This window comes from Phyllostomus hastatus, unplaced genomic scaffold (assembly GCF_019186645.2).
Source record: "Phyllostomus hastatus isolate PE091 unplaced genomic scaffold, TTU_PhHast_1.1 phas_scaffold_46, whole genome shotgun sequence".
Lineage (NCBI taxonomy): Eukaryota > Metazoa > Chordata > Mammalia > Chiroptera > Phyllostomidae > Phyllostomus > Phyllostomus hastatus.
Genome location: NW_025334032.1, coordinates 20,928,087 through 20,950,502, shown reverse-complemented (window position 1 = coordinate 20,950,502; position 22,416 = coordinate 20,928,087). Strand labels below are relative to the sequence as shown.

Genomic DNA, 22,416 nt, shown 5'->3' with positions numbered 1-22,416 from the left:
GCTGTAGGCGAGTATTTCACTAGAGCTCTAATGTTGGGTTCACTCAAATCCCACCCCACCAGCTACCAAAAATGAGTTAATGCACATGCAGCAATCAGAGCAGTACTTGGCAAGATTGTTTTAAATGTGTATTTAACTATATAAAATAATAGTGAGAGGGAATTCCTGGTGAATCACCTGTAAGGGGAAGTTACAGAATCTTTTGGGGGTTCTGGGTTTTAGGATCCCTTCTATCTTATTTCAGGCAGACAGGGTACCTGGTTCCAAGTCACACAGGGACAGCCCAAAAAAACCCCTTTTACTGTTAGTAACTTCGATTACATTCTCCTGGCTCCTGCTGTTCCTCTACCAGATCCCCAAGCACCTGTAAGACTTGTCTGAAGGGCAGACGCCCAAATGTGTGGTAGAACACAACACTTGGTACCAATTTACCAGAAAACCTGGGAAATCAAGAAATTATTCTTTAATTTTTAATAGTTTTGCTGCAAATGGGTATGGTCTGCTCACAATCAGATAAACCCAGAAGCGGTCACTTTCAGGTAAGCAGTTCAAAAATCAACCTCAAACTAAAAGATGGGAAAAAAGGATTCAAAACCTCACTTGGCTACAAGAATCCAGTTTGATGGCTAGTTTCTTAAAGGGGGCAGGGGAGAGTATAGCCTATTCTCTCTTTAAAAAAAAAGATTTTATTTATCTATTTCATGGACCCTGACCAGGAATTGAACCAGAAACCTTTTGGTTTGCAGGATGACACCCAACCCACTCAGCCACACTATCAGGGCTAGCCTATTCTCTTGATAAATGTACATGGTTGTACCTCTTAAGCACCAAGTATTCATTTCAAAAAGTGCTCCAATGAGTGCTCATTTTCAAAGTAGCAGAGATAAGCAAAAAAACAAACAAACAAACAAAAAAAACCAAACAACTCAGCTCCAAGAACTCTAATAGCCCAGTAATTACAATAATCCAAGAGGCCATTCTCAGGAACAGGAGAGACCAGCCCCTTTGCACAGGCCGGCCCTGGTCCACAAACAGAAGAGAACGGACAGTCCCAGGGAACCTGTGGTTGACTGCAGGCTGAAATAATAGAAAACTCTCCATTTTAGACTCAATGCTCCCACTGTAAGAGTTGGGTGTCTTCTTTCTGTTGACATATTTTAGTCTCTATTTTTTAAAATGATCTTAAAAATGACTAAAAATGGTTCAAATAGTTTTGTGAATTGAGATCCTTTCTTGTAAACCACATTTACACAAAGAGCTCTTGATAGATCTGGATTTCTTTAAGGCTTAAGAAAAAAAAAGCTCTTTTTAAATAAGATGAATGAAAGCGTAAAAGGATAGCACATTAAGAAATTCCAACTATCATCCTGATTTTGAATAAGAAAAACCTTGTCCTTACTATTCAAACTTGTAAGACACAAGATTATAAATTAAGCATCCAGGTAGACAAAGGGTATTCCATGTGTTCACACAGAGCATTATCACAACAAGGTACACCCAAGTCACGATATCAGACTAGTACTCCCTGCTTTCTCTGCATGTGTTAACCAAACTCTTCTAAGTGTGTGTGTGTGTGGGGGGCGCCCACAGTCAGTGTCCAGAAAAAATAATTACTCCAACCCCGAACTACATCTAAAAGAATCTCTCTGAGATCATTTACTAAAGTAATCTCTTTCAAACTCATCTTAAACTTAATTGTGGACACCGAGGAAAAGGGATGGATAAGCTACGATTCTTCAGAATGTGTTGGACAATCCTAAGGCACACTGTGGGGGAAAAAAAAGTATTAAAAATAGCCAAGAGAAGGGCCGGGCAGTAGCTAAAACACAAAGGCCAGGGGTGAGACCAAAATTAGAAACATACAATGTCTGGTGAACTGTCCATATAAGGGTATCTTTAAATCAGTAACTGAGTGAGGGTCATCCACCCCGCAAAGCAAACAGCTGCCATCGCCGTGAGGGTCGGTGCTCCATCTCCCAGAAATCTCTCGGAGCCTCGGGAGGCGCGCACGACCTGACGCTACCGTGTTCGGCGACGTTCACGAGTGTTCGGAGGTAGTTTCAAAACTGGTCCCAACTTTCCTCCATGTTCTTTGATCTCCCCTTTTTACAAAAGCACAAAAAAGCAGAGGCTAAGACTTCGGCTGAGCAGCCCTCACGGTATCTAGCATACCATATTCACTTACACACTGCCCGCCCCCCCAATGGATTTCCTGAGTTGGGGAGCAGAATGCTCTTTGTTCATTCTCATTCACTTACTCATTACACTGGCAGAGTTTCTTACCCTGGTGTCAAACAATAGAGAAATGAAATAAATCAGGGTCCTACCTTCTAGTTCAGGGTTGTGCAGAAGACAAATACTTAGAATGCAAGGTAAGGCTTGTAACAGAAGTGTGTAGAAAATTCAGGGTTGCAATTCTCTTTGGGGCTTGGGGAAGGTTTTGCCCTGGAAATGACCAGGCAGAGAAAGGGTGAAAGATATTTTAGGCAGAGTGAGCAGTACAGGAAAGAGCTCAGAGGCAAGAAACAACAGAGCATGTTCTGAAAATAGCAAAATAAAAGTATGTGTCCAGAGTGCAAGTAATGGGATCCGAATGGGAGAAGAGGTAGATTAGGCTGAAAAAGCAGACTGGCACTACTAGGCTGCTGAGAGCCTCAGGTGCCAGGCTAACGCATCGGTCCATTATCTTGCAGCCTCGAGGCTCTGGTGACACAGTAAAGTCTCTTGGGAAGCTTTATGATACAATACTGACGCCTGCTAGTTGTATCAATGAATTGGTCTAGGGTGGCACATCAATATTTTTAAAAAGGCTTCCCCGGTAATTCCAGCGTGTGGTCAGGGTGAGAACCTCTGCTATGGGTAACAGGGAGTCATCACAACTGTGTAAGTAAGATGATGGTGTAACACATTAAACTGAGTCAGGTGGGCAACAAGAGGTAAAGAGATTCGAGGCACCAAGACTAAGGAAGAATGTCAGATTGTAGGCAACTAAGTACAGGCGAGAGGTGAGTCTGCCATTAGCTATTCACATTTTATGGGTCACTGACCTGCACAAAAATCAATGACAAAGGCTAAACGCCCTTTCCTTAGGAAAAACGCACATGTCAAAAAGTGTACATGTTTTCAGGGGATTATGAACCTCTTTGAGTAGTGGATCCAAGTTTTAAAACCCTGACCTAAGGACAGTGATGAGAGAGTGAGACTGCCGAGGTAGAATCCATGGCGTTCGGGACTTCCAGGTGAGAGGAAAGGCATTAAGGGCGATTCCCAGCTTCAGAGTTGTAACCAGGGAATGTGCAGGTAAGTGTCAGGAATCAGAGTGAGCACTTCACATGCATTTGTGTCACTGAATTTTCCCAATTGGGTGAGCCAGACTGCTATCCTACATACTTCCTCATTGAAGAAACTGAAATTCGGAGAGGTTAAGTAGCTTGTCGAAGGTTACACGGGGATAAGGGGCGGAGGAAGGATTTAATCCCAGTGTGACTCCAGAGCTTGTGGTATCAACCTCTTTCCCTACTACCTCTGGCAGGCAGTCCTTATTACTTAAAAAGAGACCGGAGGATAAAGCAGGAAGAGGTTCAGGATGAGTTTGGGGGTGGGGATATAAAAAGTAGTTTGAGACATGATGTATTCAACACAGTACAAGATATAAATAAAGATGACAATATATATTAAATCAGAAAAAAATGGAAGGGACTCTGAAGGCAAGAACAGAAGACACGGTCACAGGTTTCCTGGGCTCTCGCCATGTGCCTGGCACTGGGCTAAGGGCTTCGTCGCAGCGGTGCGGCACCACCATCGCCTTTCCTTGAGAAGTCAGGGAGCAGATCTGGGAGACCAGGGTCACAGGCCAGTGCGTGGGGAAGCCCATCTTCTCAACCCCTAACCCAGGCCTCTCTGGGCACAGGATTTTGTTTTTCCTTTTAAGTTTCATATATATATATATATATATATATATATATATATATATATATATTTTTTATATATATAAATATTGTGTGTGTTGTTTCTGTGTATATACACACACAATATTTATCCATTTTCATAACCTAAAGGATTTTATAGTTTCAATTACTTAAGACATAAGGGGTATCTCTATCTCAACCAACTTAGACAAACATAGATACACATTTTCACAGGAAACATGCAAACCTACATAAATGCCAAAGCATGAGACAAATTCCATACAGTGTTGTTATTATCAGAGTCAGAATTCAGAACAATTAGTCTAATGGAGATAGTGTATTGTGTTTCCTGAGGCCACAACGAAGCCAGGAAGTGGTGAAATTTCCTTTTTTACATTCTTTTTGTAGCTCGAAAAGAATGTAGCGTTGAAAAGTAACACAAATAAAATCTTGAACCACACTCCACCAGTCTACACTAGGTACTTCAGGTTCAACAGTGGAATAACTTAGGCACTGCAGTTTCAGATGAAAACTTGTTATATTTCATCATTTGAGCATCTTTGAAATACCTGTCCTGAAAATCACATAGCCTGAGTCAAAAGCTTTCCTTCTGTAAAAGTACTTTTCAGAGAGCCTACCATTTTATCCTAGAAATTTCTCCCAGAATTAAACTTCTGGAGAGAATGTAAAATTCCAGTTGAAAGATTGTTGAAGTCCTGTCGTATAATCTTTCACTCAGAGCAAGAATGCCTTCTATAGCCCCTACCCCAGTCCCCAGCCACGACGCCTGAAGGGGCTCCAGTGACACAAGTCACCACTCTCTAGGGCAGCCCACCTCATCGCTGGAGAACACTCACCAGAGCTTCCCTAAGTCAAATCCTCTGCCTCGTATTGTTCTTTCGTTCATTCATTCATCCATACATTTACTGAGCACTCCTTTGCCCCACAATAAACAAATTAACTCTATATACCGCCCTCTGGTCTTCCCGTTTCCTAATCTACAGGGCTGCTTCGGTCGTTCTTTCAAACCCTCCTTCAGATCCAACCACCAAAATCCCTTCGGCAGTGGTTCCTCACTTCAATCCATCACCATCCTTGTCTCCCTCCTTCGCTAATATCCCACCTAAAACGTGGGTTCACAGGCATAAACACAAGCAATCAAATGTGGTCTAACTAGCTCCGATTTTTAGCAGCCACATTAGAGAGATGGCTCATAGAAGCCTGTGGTCAAATAAACTCCCAGCTCTTCTTCATCTCAGGTGCGTGTGAGGTGCCCTACCTTAAGGATTCCAGTATGTATGAAAAGCATTTCTGGTCAGTAGATTAATTAATATCCACTTTTAAAATAACTGATTCTCCTATCTAATACCCAACTTAATACCGAAAAGGAGCCATTAACCAGAAAGGGGCTGATGTTAACTCACCCAATCAGAGAAGGTATCCAGAAACTAAGAAACCTGACATAAATCAAAGTACAGGTTATAAAAATACTTCAGAAGCAATGCATATCTTTATACACACACAGACATGTATTGCACCACTGTTTGCAGTGGATGAAAAAAGGAACATCCTGAGTGTTCATTCACAGGGAAATGGTTGAATAAATTGTGGTGTATTTAAAACTTTACTCATTAAAAACAAACAAACAGGAAGTGGACCCATTATCTACAGGCCTGGAGAAATATCTGAGATACATACCTGGAGGAAAAGTAAGCTTCAGAATAATGCATACGGTATGATCCCATTTAAAAAATAAAATATTCACAAATCTTATGCTGTTAAAAGTACTTTTGTGAATACACAAAAAATGTGTGAAAGAATTCATATCAGGCATGAACATGGGTAGAAAATTGTTTTTTTTATTCATCCTTGTATAGTTTTGCTTTTTACAAATATTGCTTTTTACACAGAACATTGACTTTTTTTTAATTAAGCTAATATTTATCTTTTTTATTATGTTAGGAATCTTTTTTTAGATTTTATTTATTTATTTATTTTTAGACAGGGAAGGGAGGGAGATAGAGAGAAACATCAATGTACGGTTGCTGGGGGTCATGGCCTGCAACCCAGGCATGTACCCTGACTGGGAATCGAACCTGCGACACTTTGGTTCGCAGCCCGCACTCAATCCACTGAGCTACGCCAGCCAGGGCGGAACATTGACTTTTTAAAAAAAGGAAAAAAAATAAGGCTGACAATAGGCTCTGTCAATAAAGACACGTATCTCTACCCCAGACTCCATACAGGTTTTCTAAATAATTTCCCAAAAACCTTCCCACTCATAGTATGTGCTGGATAAAACCTAATTTCCTTTTTAACATTCAATAATTCTGAGCTTCTCGCTGTTTGGGGTGTTTGATTCCACTTCCTAGGCACTCTTCTGTTAGACACTGTCAAGTTGTCCTATACAGTTAAATGTGTGCACAATTCACAAGTGCGATTTGTTCCCCTTTAGGAAAATGCACGTCAGCAGAGCCATAAATAAAATGTATGTGGAACCTACCGGCCTAGTACATGACAGACAAATGCACGCAGCCCAGAAACACTATCAATTTCTCAAGTGAAGAAATATGAGCATAGAAGCCATTCCTGTTTGTTCAGTGGTTCTCAGCCTTGGCTGAACATTAGAATGACCAGATACCCTTACTTGGGTGCCACTTCCAGAGATTCTAATTTCACTGGCCCAGGCAGAGGTGGTTATTCCATTTTAAAAACCGTCTAGATTATTTGACTAGACAGTGAGTTAAGAGCTACTGCTTCTTAGGTTTCATCCTTTTCCTTCCATCTCCCTAATTTTTACAAGGGGTTTTTCCTTCATCAGTTAAGGCTAGTAGATACATTTGGAAAAGCCAAACTCGTCAACCAGCTTATATTGTCCTTTGTTGACTTTTATGAAGTTACCTAAATCTATGGCTACCATAATAATTAGGAGCCCTTCACATGTCAGAAGAGTATCTGTAGCCTCTCCTTAATAATGATTTACCACTATTTATTAACCTTGGAGACAATGATTTTATAAAACATCTTAGGACCGCAAACATTATGTTGGGAAAAAAGTGTCAACACTGCCCTGCCAATTATTTGAAATGTGGCTGAACATCAGCCAGTTAAGACTTCCTAATTTTTTGTGCTAATCTTTGTAGGTATTTTAAAAATTCAGTATCACATTGCAAAGAATTGATTTTAAAAAACATTTAAAATATCTCCCCCATTCAAATTTAGTATATGAGAACAGCAATACATCCTACAAGAAAAATGTTGAAATAGGAACTGGAATTCATTAACCAAATTTTTTATAAGTACACATAATGTCACAATACCAAAAAGACAGAATTCTGTACTTAGAATTCATGCTGCAATTATGCAAAAATATATTTTAAAACAAAGGACAATGTATATTATTTATAGTGACTGGCATTAAAAAATAATTGCATTCACATATATCTACAAGTGTGGACAGCATTAGCATATATTTTCAAAGAAGCTTACAACGAGCCATGAAAAAGTTTTGACCCAGGAATTATACTCCTACGCCTTTAACCTAGTGAAATGAAAGCTTAGGTCCATATGAAACACCTGTACACAAATGGTCAGTCATAGCAGCTTTACTGGCAATAACCAAACTGGAAGCCACCCAAATGTCCTTCCAACGGACGAAGAGTTAAACCTTGGAGCATCCCTACCATGAGAGAGTACTCAGCATAAAAAGGAACTGCTCATACAGGCAACACTGGAGTGGATCTCACAGGCGTTGTGCTGAGTAGAAAAAAGCCAATCTCAAAAAGTCACATGCTGCCTGATTCCATTTATATAATCTTCTCAAAGTAACAAAGTTATGAAGCTGGAGAAACTGATCAGTGCTTGCCAAGGGTTGGAGGATGGTTTACAAAGGGGTAGCAAGAGAAAGCCTTGGGGTGATGGGTCAGTTCTGCATCCTGACTGTGGCGGTGGTTACACGAATCTGCACATATCAAACTGCACAGAACTACACATACCACACACTCCGTGAATGCATGTAAAACGAGAGAAATCTGAGGAAGCTTGTGGGTTGCAGCTACGTTGTCGATTTCTGGTTTTGATGTTACACAATAGTTACCTTTGGGGGAAACTTGGTGCCTTTTGGGGGATACATGGGACCTCTCTACAGTTTTGCAATTTCCTATCAATCTATAATCATTCCAAAACAAAGGTTTTTTTTTCAAGTTTGAGGAAAATGTGAAGGTGGTCACTTATTTAAGATGCATAAATCATTTTCTTTTTGTTTTAATTGGGGTGATATTGGTTCACAAAACCATACAGACTTTGTGTAAAATTCAACAAACCATCATCTGCACACTGCATTGTGTGCCCAGCACCCAAAGTCTCTTTCTGTCTGCATTTCCCCACCTTTGCCCACCTCCATCCTCCCCCACCCCCTTTTCCCTGACTATCCATCCCCACTGTTGTCTGTGTTTTGCGCACACACACACACACAAATTTTTATTTCTTCACCTACTTTCATCCAGCCTCCCCACCTCCTTCCCCTCATTTCTCTTAATCTAAGTGAAGGTATGAACATGGGAAAAGATATAATAAATGACCAGAGAGAAAAAGATGGCTGGAATAATATTTATGGTGCATTTATGTGCCAGGCAATATAGCTTATCTCATTTAACTCAACAAACAATGTGGTGGCTGCTAATTAATATCCTCACTTTTCAGACGAGGAAACTGAAAGGGAAGATAAGAAATGCAATTAATATTATACAGTTAGCAAGTAGCAATGATGTCAAAGTTAAAATTAAGACCATTTCAAAGCCAAGAGGATTTTAACCAAAAAAGTATCATTGTACCCAAGAAAGTGTTTAAAACTAGCTTAAAATAGGGTGAGTAGGTGAAATGCTACAGAAGGAAACCACAGCACAGCATGCTCCGTACTAGGTCTTCCAAGGACTTAGGTCCATAGCACACATTAGTCTAGGATAACTGAATGCACTTGACCAGATACGTACTTGGAACTGTGGTTATTTTTCATTAATCTGTCAAGTTTTGTTTGGAAATAAGAAGAAATGTAACATTGACTTCTCCTCTTTTAAAGGTTATTTGTTGAATAAAAATAAGTACATAAAACTGAGCCAAAATTAGAAAATAATACAAACAGGGCACTCAAAATGGGAAGAAAATAAAGCTGACTGACTACGACAAAGCCTATTAATGAGTGAAGAAATAAAGGCTACTGCTACACTGTCAAATGCAAGGCAGAAAAGTCTACATTAGGTTAGAATAAAACATGAATCTGCATATAATGAACAATAGGGCTAACAAGATGAATATTTATTTGTGATAAAATAGTTTTAAATGACATCACACAGTTAAAATTGGTTTCAGTCTGGCTCAGAAAAAGCAAAAGGAAAATTTCTGCCCTTCTGTATCATTCCACCTCCAATTTGGATTATTGCATATTTAACAGCAGTCAAAAAACAAAGGCAATTCTGGGATAAACTCAATGCAAGTCAATGGGTATTTAAAAGAAAATTGTTATTCTGGTTGTAAAGCTTCTGAGTAGGGTTTTTTCCTAGAGAAAATAGCATCTCAATTTTAATTTTAAAGATCCAGTGAAACCTCAGGAGAAGACAACACTTAAAATATTGGGAGTATTAATCATCCTTTTAAACTGTGGACAAGCAAGTAATCTGCTTAACATGCTGCTTGAAGGAGATATCAGTTCTGCCCTTAGGATCATCTCTGAAATCAAGTATTCTTTCCCCATAAGTTACCTTCCTAAAAGCAAACAGATAATGTCAACATGTTGGTCTTCTCAGAAGCTTTGTAAATCACAATTCAGAAAGTAACATGCAAGGATTTTGCTTGAAATTCAATAATCTACACAAGATCAGGAGAAATGGCCACATCACTATATTCCCAGCTATGGCTCCGATTAATATGGTAAAATCTGAATAAAAATTCTTGTTGTCGTATGTCCTTGGAATTTCTTCCTCACCAAGTTAAGGGGCAAGAAGCAAATATACACAGTTAGGACATACCTATCATACACTATGAATTCCTCTGCCTCCAAAGCAATCACATGAGAGGTTCCGTTTCCCAGGTACATTAATTTTGATAAAAGCTATAATAACCTAGGCCATCTTGCACAGTGGACCAATATGCATTAGACTGTCTCTCTAGTCCTGGAGAATTATACTAAAAAAGTATGTATTCACTTTGGAACTTTTTATAACTATCCTTGAATAGAAATGTTTCTAAGGTGTGATAATGACAATTGTGGCTGTGTTTTGAAAAACAATTTTTTAATATATTAAAATATTTACAAATGAAATGATTTAATATCTGGGGTATGCTTTAAAATAATATTGTGTGGGCAAGTGGGTGGGAGTTTTAAACAAGACTACCACAACTGATAAAGCTGGGTAATGGGAACACAGAGATTAGACTGTTTTGTCTTCTTTAGTGTACATTTGAAATTTTCCGACATAAAAAGTTTTGTATATCCTTACACAGGATATAAAATATACTCATGTAATAAGAAATGCTGAGATTTATGCAGAATCTCAACACTCTCTGCAGATTCTTAAATGCTTCTGCTACTGCATATTCCCAGGTAAATCAGCTTACCGTATAATAAATAGTACCAGTTTCTCTTTTCTAAATGCAGGGATGGTACATGATTTCTAAGGCTGCTGCCAGTTTTCACTCACTGAGAATGCTGTTTTGTTTCACCAAGCTGAGTTTAAGTTCAGCCTGTTAACTGTCGGTGGGCACTGAGACCGTCCTGAGAAAGCAGGCACAGGTGTCTCGAAACAAGGTATGATCTCGAGCAGCTCTTTGGACATTGGTGCCACCCCCTCTGATCATATTTTAAAAAGAGGCAGGGAGGCAACTACTAAAAGCCACTATTACCCATTAATAATATGAAAATGCTCACTCTTCACATAATAATCTTTAACACTCACATATTATATATAATATAAAGTGAACAGTCCCTTTAACACAGCAATTTTTCCCAAATAAACTGTCAAACAGTACTGCATAAATATATTTTTGAGGACTGTTCCTCACATCACTGTTTATAACAGTGAAAAGTCTGCTAACCAAATTACCGTCTTAACGAGGGATCAATTAAATATATTATGGCACACTCTTACAATGGAGCACCATGCAGCGACACAGAAAATGAAGACACTAACACACGATGACAGGGCTGTGGCACCGGGACATGGGGACCAACTGAAAGAGGTCCCAGTGGTCAACGCAGCAACAATTAGAACAATGAGATTGTACTGGATTATAACCCAAAGTATAAATATCCATTACCCCATAGTGATATAAAGAAATGACTGAATAAGTAAATGGCAGAGGACAGTTAATCTCCCAAGAAGAATTCCAAGTAACACATGCAGACACTCCACCTCTGCCCTCAAGGGGTGGAACCCAACTCCCGCTTAAGTGTGGGCTGACGTCTTTCCCAGAGCATACGATGAAAGACAGAGAAAGAGTAACTATACAGCAGAGAAACCTGACAAACACTACCTCTGCCAGAGTATCAAGGTCAAGTCAACAGTGGTAAGTCATGGAGATAGTGTGCCCCCTTGAAACAATGTAATGAAAATAGCATTTTTGCCATTTTTCTGTGGTCTCCCACCCCAAAACACACAACCCCAGTCTAATCAAGAGAAAAACAGACAAATCCCAACTGGGGATGGGGACCACAGAGGAGTACTGGTCAGCTTTCTACAATATCTGACCGGCACTTGTCAAAATTGTCAAAGTAATTAAAAACAAGGAAAGCATGACAAACTGTCACAGTCAAAAAAAAAAAAAAGCCCAAGGCAACATGATGACTAAGTGGAGTCCTGGGACAGAAAAAGACATGAGGTGAAAACGGGGGAAATCTGAGTAACAGTAACATATCAACATGGTTCAGTAATTAGCACAAACATATTGCACTAATGTAAGATGTTAACGATAGGGGAGACTGGAAACTCTCTGAACTATCTTTGCAATTTTCCTGTAAATCTAAAACCATTCTAGGTGCTTTCTTTATGTATTTATTTTTATTTTTAGAGAGGGGAAGCAGGGGAGAAAGAGAAGGAGAGAAACATCAGTGTGTGGTTGCCTCTCGAGTGCCCAGTACTGGGGACCTGACCTGCAACCTGGGCATGTGCCCTGACCGGGAATCAAACCAGTAACACTTTGGTTCGCAGGCCGGCACTCAATCAAATGAGGCATACCAGTCAGGGATAAAAGCATTATAAAATAAAAGGGTTACTTGTAAAAAATGAAAAAAATAAATAAAACGAAAATATAAATGTATGATGTGGGATGATGGCCCATATATGCAGTTATTAAATAATATACATGTGATGAACATATTTTTGTTTTTAAAATATACATACTTATATTTATACAACAAAAAATCTGGAAACTATCCATCAAAATCTTTTTTTTTTTTTAATCCACACCCAAGGACACTTTTCTATCTCTTTTTTAGTGAGAGAGGAGAGGAAAAAAGAAGGGAGAGAGAGAAACATCAATGCAGGAGTAAAGCACTAACTGGCTGCCTCTTGCAGGCACCCGGACTAGGGATCGTACCTGGACCAGGGAGCACATGTACCCGAACAGTGACTCGAACCCACAACCCAGGCATGTGCCCTGACTGGGAATCAATCCAGCAACCCTTCAGCTACAGGACTATGCTCCAACAAGTCACACCAGCCAGAGGCACCCATCAAAATCTTAATGTCTTGGTGATACGATCACTAGTGATTTTCACCAACCCCCCCTTTATACTTTCCTATATTATAGCATTCATTACTTTTAATATTGAGCCCCATTACTTCTATAGCCAGGAACAAAGTTATTTTATTTTGGAAAAAAAATAAGGTGTACAGCAGAGAATAGCTCAATTTAATATGCATTTATAAAACCACTGAATTTTACTTTTTCATGGGGAATTATTTTAAAAGGCAGTATAGAAAAGTGATTTCTTCACCCCTACAGTAAAATCTTAGTTTCACCATTAACTATCGGTGTGACCTCGAGCAATTCAATAACCTCCTTCGATTTCCTCATCTTCATAGTGAGGAAAATGCAATGCTCCCAACAAACCTATTGATCAGCAGAACTGCCCTAACATTTATTCACTTATTTATCAATATAAACACATTATGTATGATACACAAATATTATTACATAAAATCTATTACATAACATCAAACTTTATTAGAAAATCACAAAAGCAGTAGCAGAGAGTTCCATGTGTGTCAAGAGCCTGACCCTATCCAGGCTCTGTAATGGTAACTGGATTGAGGTCAACAGTAATTCAAAAATCCAAGAAAGATAAAACATTATAAAAAAATTAGTTTCTCAAAGAATTGTAATAGGGAGCAATGAAAGACAAAACCAGTACCTCAGCTCATTCTATTGGTTTGGCCAAAAAGTTGTTGGGTTTTCCATACGATGGCTTTAGAAGTGCTTCGTTGTCTTTAACTTCATTCAAAACAACTTTGTTAGAATGTATTATGACAGCCGTCATATAAGGATGCATTAAAAAAAACTTACCAAAACAGGTGAATTTTAGGGCAGCCATTTTAATATTGAAGATGGAAGAAAATATGCAATGTTTTTAGCATATTTTTATTTCAAGTAAGGTAAAAACACAACTGAAATGTAAAAAAAATTTGTGCAGTGTGTGAAGGAGGTGTTATGACTAATTGAATGTGTCAAAAGTAGTTTACGAAGTTTCTTGGTACTACTGACATTTTGACCAAGTAATTCTCTGGGGTGGGGCTGTCTTATACGTGGGAAGATGTTTAGCAGCACTGCTGGCCTCCACCCACTGGAAGCCAATAGCAGGAGGTAGCCAACGTACTCAAAATACCCAAATCAATAAGGCACTGGTGAAAATGAACGATGTGTCTTGTATTTTATGGAAAAAATGTATCGGACTTTTTGGCCAACCCAATACCTCATCTGCAGCAATTTCCCAGACATCTCTGCTAAGTAGATGTTTGTTTTGGTGATTAAAATTAAACATGCTGCTGTTAACATGCCCATAGCACTGAAAACCTTCCAGAAAATACAAGCAAAAGTCACTTTTTAAAATCATTACCAGCTTAAATTAAGCTTTGGAATATTAACACACTGAGTCTCCCTTTCTATGGAAATACAGTTTCCCTATCTATGAAAATCAAATTAACACCAGCCATAAAACACAAACTAAACTTACTTAAAATCTGATTGTAACTGATGAACTTTAATAAAGAGGTTTTACACAAGACATATATTTTGACCTTTATCAAAACTCTGGGCTGGGAGTATATCTCAATATTAGTATTTTTAAATTACCCCAAATACAACTCTTGTAATAAGAAAATCACAATACAATAGACAGGTCTAATCGCACCATGAATTAGTGAACTCTTACAACAAAGCCAAACAACGAAGATCAGAAGAGTCTATTTCACTCAAGTGAAAAGTTTACCCAACCTGATTTATCCTATGGTCTAGGACACAGACCTGCATTTTGAAGACCTGCTGCTTTGGGAAGAAATCAAGCAGCCACATGCGAAATAGTATTAAATAGTTACGCCAATTTTTTCTACCACATCAGAATGTGCACGTTGTTCAGGTTCTCTTGAAGGAAGTCCATTCCAACACCTTTAAAATCAACAAAAACACAGGTGTAATCCAAGAACTACATTCAGGTTGTATATTTCATCCCGTGTTGGGATCACAACTACGCCAAGGCTGGTTTTATAACACATTCCGAAGACCAGCAGGCCTTACTCCCATTTTCCCGAATGCAGTCGTACCACAGAGACCTATTCCAATGACGTCACTTCTGCAGAACACACCTGGGGCATATTTTTGTCAAATATGCTTAACTGTGGCAAATTTTAAATTCTCTGAAAACAGATATGATTTATGGGAAAGAGACAGTCACTGAGAACTACTTTCAGCACATAGACCAAGCTAAATAAACTTCTGTTTTTTTAAAAAAGGAGGGGGTTAACACTAAGGTTTTTTAGTAGGGTCAGTTTTCTTAAAAACCATAAAAGCATGTTTAAAATGGGAATACCAAGCCTTTGAGCAGCAACAGAATCTAGCTAATAAGATTATATTCCTATATAATGTTCTCTACTATGTTAGTTCTCTGTAAACCTAAATAGTCCTGTACTTAGCACATCCACACAAATTTCCTGTTAGTGGTTTAATTGTTGTTCTGATGTTTTTACTAACTGCTCATGAGAGGGGAATATCCTGGTACTATTAACAGAACATGAGCCATTGCTTTAGCTTCAAGATACCCAACAACTACCATCACAGTTAAGGAAGGCTCAGAAGAAAGAATATTCAATATGATCAACCTCAATTTGTACGGCTGTTCTTAAAACTTAGACACTACATTCTGTGATGTACAGATTTTTTCTTTTTAAAGTTTAATAAAGCTATACATCTGCACTCACGTTAGGCTACCTCCAGTTCATACACATTACAGAAAACTAAATTACAGGAAAGCGCCACATTCATAGTATATACAAAGATAACAGGAAATATAAAGGCAAGGTAACTCAAGAGCATAAAATAAAATTTTTCCAATAAGCTGCAGTTTCATTACACCACAACTATAGAATCCAGAAGGGCAAGGCCATACAATTTATATGCTTCCCACACAAGATTACACAGTAGTTTGTTAACAGAATTTTGAGAATGTTACAATATAATTACAAAATGATACAGATTAATATTTAAGGAGATATCAAGCCTCTCAAAATAAAATAAATATTTTAAGATTGTTTCTGCTTTGTTAAATATTAAAGAAAGGTCTTGGAACTTAAAAGGAAACATCAAAATACAGATGACCCAGTTAAAAGAATTCCTGATACTTATTTTCTTAAGGGACCTTTTACTTAATAATTGTTAAAGCATGTCATTTGTAATTTTAATTTTCCCAGTTATAATCCCTTTATAGTATTTATTTTCCTCTTCCCATCTGAACCCAAAACCTGCTTTGGATGTCTTGTCTTAAATCTTTCAAGACAAGATAGGGAATTCAATTATGAACTCTAGAATAAAGACTTAAAATGGCAGTGTCATATAACTGTCCTGACCCTCTTTAAAGTAGTATTTGTCTTCTAGAATACCAACCTAATTCTTAGAAGCAGAAAACACAGGAAGTTCAACATTCCAAGAAAAATTAATAATAATTGATTCATCCTGGCCAACCAGGAAATACACAGCAAGGGTCTGTGTTCTTTGCAAATACTGACAACAAATCCATCTAGTAATACCTACTGCCCAGGGACAGAACAAATGCACATCGGCTAAAAAGTACAGGAAGAAAACGTAAATTGGGAGATGAGAAGTAATCGGAGCTAGACAAAACACATAACAGATCAGTGAGCTATAGAGACAGAAGTAGACAGAGGTGGCAGAAGAGATCACCACTGACCAGAGATGAAAACTAGAATGTAGGTGGATGAGAAGTGAAGTGGACAGAGGTGAAGGGTAAATCAGGCAGGAGCTAGAGATGCCAGGAGCTGGATTACAAAATGCAGCAACAAGAAAAGCCCAGAGGTAACAGCCTAGGAAGGAGGAATGCCCAAGGAAATAAAGAGTAATGAGATTGGAACGCATTTTCAACATGAGGGTGAATCATGGAAAAGGCAGGAAGTGAGCAAAATGCAAAGACACCAAACAAGAAAATATGGACAGATGAAAAAAAGGTGTGAAAGTGAGACCAGGTGATAAGCAGATAGGGTAGAAAGGAAGTTAAAGGGGTGAAGTAAAAAAGGCATACTGAGGAAAGAAAATATTCTTAAAGTTTTTTTCTGGAATTTCGCTTTATTAAATTAAATGTTTAAATCTGTTTGTAGGCTTAAATTTCTCTTTGTTGGGTAAGACTTGATACGTAAGAATAAAGGTTTCCTCGACGTACAGAGGAGAAAATTCTTGATGATGTCAACTTAGCTGCAAAAAGAAAGAGCTGAAAACAATAAAATTTACTTGTATCAGTTAATTATCTTAGCTCTGACAAACTAATTTTCACACCAACACATTAATGACCATAATGACCAACATCAGTTAATTACAAAAGCTTTCTCCCTCTCCCTCCTTCTCTCTCACCCCTTCTGTGCATGTGCATGTGTGTGCATGCATGTGCACGTACACATTTATCAGTCAGCCCTGGGAGAGATCCCCACTAAGAAGTTGTTGGATGGAAGCTTAAAACAAGGTTAAAATCGTAACAGTTAAGATGTGCTATAAATTCTCTATAGATTTTTACTACCTATGTTATTCTGGTCTCCTAGGTAACTGAAAACAGTTCATCCTTCATTTCCATCTAGAAACAGTAAATGAAAACAAAACATTAACCAAGAACTTAAAAATAGCAAAGAACAACTCTGAGTAAGAATGGCAATTGTAATCTTGATCCCAGAAAATAAACCAGGGTGAAAGAGCAACCAGACCAAAGGTCTAGTTATAAAAATATAATTCTTATTTTTATACTAAGAAAAGATAAGGTCATTGGTCTAAAAGATTGTTCAAGAAATAAGGAGGCACACCCAGAGCCTCAGAGTAGATAAAGATGAATGTAAATTTGCAAAGTCTGCGAAGTCTGCGACAGCAGCACACCATTATGAAAAAGCAATTAATCAACATCCTGCACTTCTAGTAATTATTCAATGAAAGTCAATTTCTAGGGGTCAAAATCCCAATACATTTTACTATTTCTCTTATTATATCTACTAGTTCTTTATCCACAGAGAATAAAACTCTGATCGTAAGTATATTCCTAGCTATTGCAGTAGAGGAAAATAACGAAAATAGTGTATACAAAAGCAGATGGGTTAACAAAGATAAGAAACATGTCAAGAAATATGCTAGTGTTTTGTCACTCATTTTCAGAACTATCTTCTTTCGGCTGCTCAAAAATCCTACAAGACACAGGGGTCACTTCTTGAAATCTGCCATTTCTTCAGCTGTTTGCCATTCTTCCATGAATATCTTAATGAGTGTCTTGGCCATACAGTCCATTCACAGGTATCTGACATTATGATTTACTTCTGGAAATGGGTGCTGCTCCACAGCCCTTAGCAGACGTCTTGAAAGAACGAACCTGGTTCTTTGGTCTCTCTTGAGGACATGCTGAAACTAGGATTCTCTCTCATACTCAAAGATGACAAGGAAGCCAAATTGTGCCGTTTCCAATATAAGAGGCCTTAAAAAAAAAAAAGTTAAAAATCAGCCACATTTAAAAATACAAACTCTAAAAAAAGCAGTGCAAATCCTCACATTTCTCTCCTACATTTCAGCTAAGATGGAAAAATAAGTAATTCAAATAAAAAATTTTAATCCTTCACTTTAAGTATTTCCCTAAAAATTTAAGAGGCCATCACAGGGTATATAATAAAAAAACGCTCCAAATAATTGACAGTTCCTAAAATTAATTTAAAAAAAACAGTTAAAATTGTAAAGAAATTCTGGTGATCATCTTTTTTGAATTTTACCATGGCCAGGACAGAAGATGAGCAAGAAAATACTATTTCTCTACATTCACATTTTACTTGGAAATGGCATGAACAAGCATGGTTTAAACTGAGCTATAAAATGGGCTACTAAACTGACCTAAAAAATTTCTCTCAGCTATAAAATTGTGAAATTACATATCTGGTAATAAAATCTTGGTACCAATGAACCAGCTATAAGATAGTCATCTGACTTTACCCCAATTTTCTTCTAAAATACAGGGCTGGTTCTTCTTAAAGGAGCACGTGGTTTAAAATACAGGTGCTCAGGCCACACTGCTGGGGTCAGGCTATGACACCCGTTCCTTTCACTATAAACCCTGGGTCACTCTGACATACACTCCTACTTAGAGAACCACCACACCAGATCGTGTGCAGGATCCAGTTCTGCAGCCCTAAAATTCATCAAGTGGGGCAGCACAGATTCCATTAAATAATCCAGCTTGATAGGCTTAAAATATGCATCAGTGTATCACCTTCTCTTTGCCTAAACCCCTCCATTCAGAGAAGAGCTTACAATTAAAGCTAACATGCCAATTGGATAAAATCTTCAATACAGATTTTAACCCAAATTTTCCAAATGTTTTCCTCAGGTATTTGCACAGAACAAGATTGTGGGACAATATTCACAGTTATAAACTGCTTCTGTGACAGGCCATCCCAAATTATATGCTGATGTTCAAATGACAGCAGCAAATGTCATTTCCTCACTGACTCAAATTATAAAACTATCCCCAAGGCAAAGGACATGACCTCATACCCAGCAGAGGCAATCTGTAGCACTCAGAATACTCTACCTGCAGAGTGCGTGTCCTCCCTGGCTGCCAACCAGGTTTGCGGCCCATGCTTCACTCTAGGGCCCTTCCTCCTCCGATTCCTGGGCTGTGGGTGGGGAGACGTTCGAATTCCCCCATCGGTGCAGTTATTTAGAGTCAGTGACTCTATTGATGCCCAGCACCCCCAAAATAACACCGTCGGCTCCTGATAAAGGGATACGAAACTGGGATTTCAGAGAACACTGTTTTTCTTCATCTCGCCGGATTCTGTGTGTAGGCCGTTGTCTAATTCCATATAGCTTCAAAATGACTTCACTCCAGGTTTGTTACCAAACCAACAGCATAATTTTATGGGGGCTTTTCCCGCCAAAGAAATATTACTTGGTTTGAAGAGGCCTCCTGGCCCCAAGACAAGCTGAAAAAGTGGATTGAGACTTCAAGATTTCAAATAACAAAGAGAATGGACAGAGTACACAGGAAACCATTAACAACACATATTCTGGTAAATTACTACTGCTAGCAGCTTAATTCTAGTGTTTTAAAAAGAAAAATAGCAAGATATTAAGTGTCATTCAATATTATTTTATTTCACATTAGTTTTCTGACACTAAGTTAAACAGTCACTGGCCTATGTCCTGGTAAATTACTGTTTTAGAATTCCATACCTAAAAAAAGTTACATGTAGTCCTTACTCAGCTTTGAGATTCAAAATTCAGTTTCTCATTTCAATGTCCCCTTAAACACTTCATTACCAACCTCGGCTCATTGAAAAATGCAGCATTATTTCTGCAGTTCAGAGTCACTGCAATCTTTTATGCTACTCTGAAATTTTAAAAAGAGTACCCTTTTATAGCTGAGAAAGTCAAGTCAACTTTTAGATCTCTCTTCTGTCTCTGATAAAGTAAAACTCCCCAGGGGAACCCACTGACTCAAGAGCCAGACTGCCTGGGTTCATATTCAGTGTCTCCCTGCTCATTACCTGCGTTGTGATTTTTGGCAAATAACTTCATTACCTTGCTGTGCCTCGGTTTCCTCATTTGAAAAATGGGATTATTATTGTACCTATTTCAAAGAATTGTTGTGAGAGTCAAATTAACATGTAAAGGCACCTAGAACAGTGTCTGGCACATTTTAAGCCCTACATAAATGTCAGCTATTATTATTACTTTTTTATTTAGCTCCAAATTCTCATACTGTTCACATGTGTACACAATGTTTGTCCAACTAAAATAAGCAGCTAACATCCAAAGGACTCATCACGGGCTGCAGACACCACAGAGAGGGTAAGAATGGAGGCCCCGCACCTAATGGTACCTTCACTAGTGGAAAGAAGGGAGAAGGTTCCAATGTATTTTTGTCCATTTCACAAATATTACTTAGCACCTTCCATATGCTAGTCTCTAGGGGTATGGCAATGAACGGCAGAGAGAAGGTCCCTGAACTCTGGAAGCTTAAAAGGCACTCCATGTGAGAGCCAAGTTTGGAAGTAAGGAATGAGAAGGACTTGCCTTCCAACCCAATGAAACACAACACTGCTTAAATACCTTACAAACAGGAGCCAATGCTAGCATTACGGGTCACTCTGGCTTTCTAACAATGACATACAGAAATGGCTGCAATGAAAAATTCAGTAACTTCCCATGTACTGCACCTAAAATGTCCCATTGTTTATGAAGCACATTAAAGGGGTATTCACCATATTTCTAGATACAAGTAACATTTGTTTGAGATTTACAAACACCTACAGTCAATCTTATCTGAACAGTTTCCGTAATATAAGCTGTGAAGGCCCAGCTCCTAAATTGTGTCCAAATGTAACCTATTAATGCTTTGCTCTATACCTTGTGCTTTTTCTCCATCACCTCCCCTCCTTCTTTTACTTCACCTCCAAGTGGCTGCCTACAAATACTGAGTACCTACCAGGAAAGTGCCTGCAGACGAATGTGGTGGCAAGAATCAGTTAGTCATGATGGGTGCAACTATTAACTCCAAAAGAACACACGTACAGCTTCGTCTTCTTACACCCTCCCACTGATGACAACTTTCCATTCGTCCCCTCCCCAGAGAGAATGCCTTTAGGTGAAGGAACTCTCTTATAAATACTGACTGGCAAAGCGTTCTCAATTTTTTTCCTCGTCAATGCCAATGATGGACCACTAGGATCACAAGGTAGATAAAGTCCAATGGGCTCTAGGCACAAATAAGACACATTTTCAAGTACTTCCCTCATCCTTTTAAACTACTTCTACTCTCACAAGAAGCAAACTGTTGGATCCCACCATCATTCTCGTCATTGTTATGCCTATATAAATCATGAAATTATATCTGTGGAAACACGGTCAAAATAAACTTCTTGCTTAAGGAAGTCAAAACAGCCGCATTAAATCCAACCAAAAACTTAACTTCTCAATGCACAAAGTACTGGACTTGACATTGAACATGTTTAAGATGTTTACAGGCAAACTGAAATATTAAGTAGACCCCCTGCATACAAATTACATTCTTAACACTCATAGCCATGAATGTCAGACTTAATCAACAAAGTAATAACCAGCCCATTGTTTTTTATTTCCTTGATTTGGTATTGGAGAATTACTCTTCCTGTTTCATTGTCATTTGTTAACCCTTAACTAGGAATGTCACTTAGAAACTGGATATGGAGAGAAGCCGTTCAGAAGGGGCCATTAAGGCTTTCCCAACATTTACCTTTTTCCAATGTCCAAGCATCACCTGTTCACTGGGTGACAATGATACATAATGGGAATTTGGAAACTACCAAATACTCAAACAAAAGGACTAACTGCAGTTCCATGCAATTTTAAAGCCATCTTCCAGTTTGAAAAACATATTAATTTACTCTATAAGTCATTACATATTGCCAACATCCTTAATTTACAAAACCAGAAACAGAGCAGTAATCAATGTACATATTCCACACCTGGACACATTCGAATCAAACTCACATATTCAAATATTTTTGAGCAACCTATGCTTATGCAAAAAGTTATCCTGAATGATTAAATATGATAAAGTATGTAGACCATTTGGCACAGGCCTGGCAAACAATCAGTAGTCAACACTGCCCACTGTTACTTTTATAATTTTCCAACTTTATAGTCACAATGAATGGTTGTAAAATAATACATAATTATGTATATAATACATACAAGCTAACATGCATTAATACTATATAAATAAAGCTAG

General features: G+C 38.3%; 1 protein-coding gene across 3 annotated transcripts in view; it reads right to left on the bottom strand.

The window, feature by feature from the left end:
• The window catches only part of SLC20A2 (solute carrier family 20 member 2), a 98,564-nt gene that overhangs the window by 74,966 nt on the left and 1,182 nt on the right, over positions 1-22,416 (bottom strand). The window contains exons 2-3 of one of the 3 annotated variants that reach the window (XM_045821893.1): positions 19,234-19,417; positions 18,028-18,129 (exon numbers count right to left, since the gene is read on the bottom strand). The exons of the other annotated variants lie outside the window; for them this stretch is intronic. The gene's annotated coding sequence lies outside the window, so the exon portion shown is untranslated. The remainder of the gene's footprint in view (positions 1-18,027; positions 18,130-19,233; positions 19,418-22,416) is intronic. 3 annotated transcript variants of the gene reach the window in all.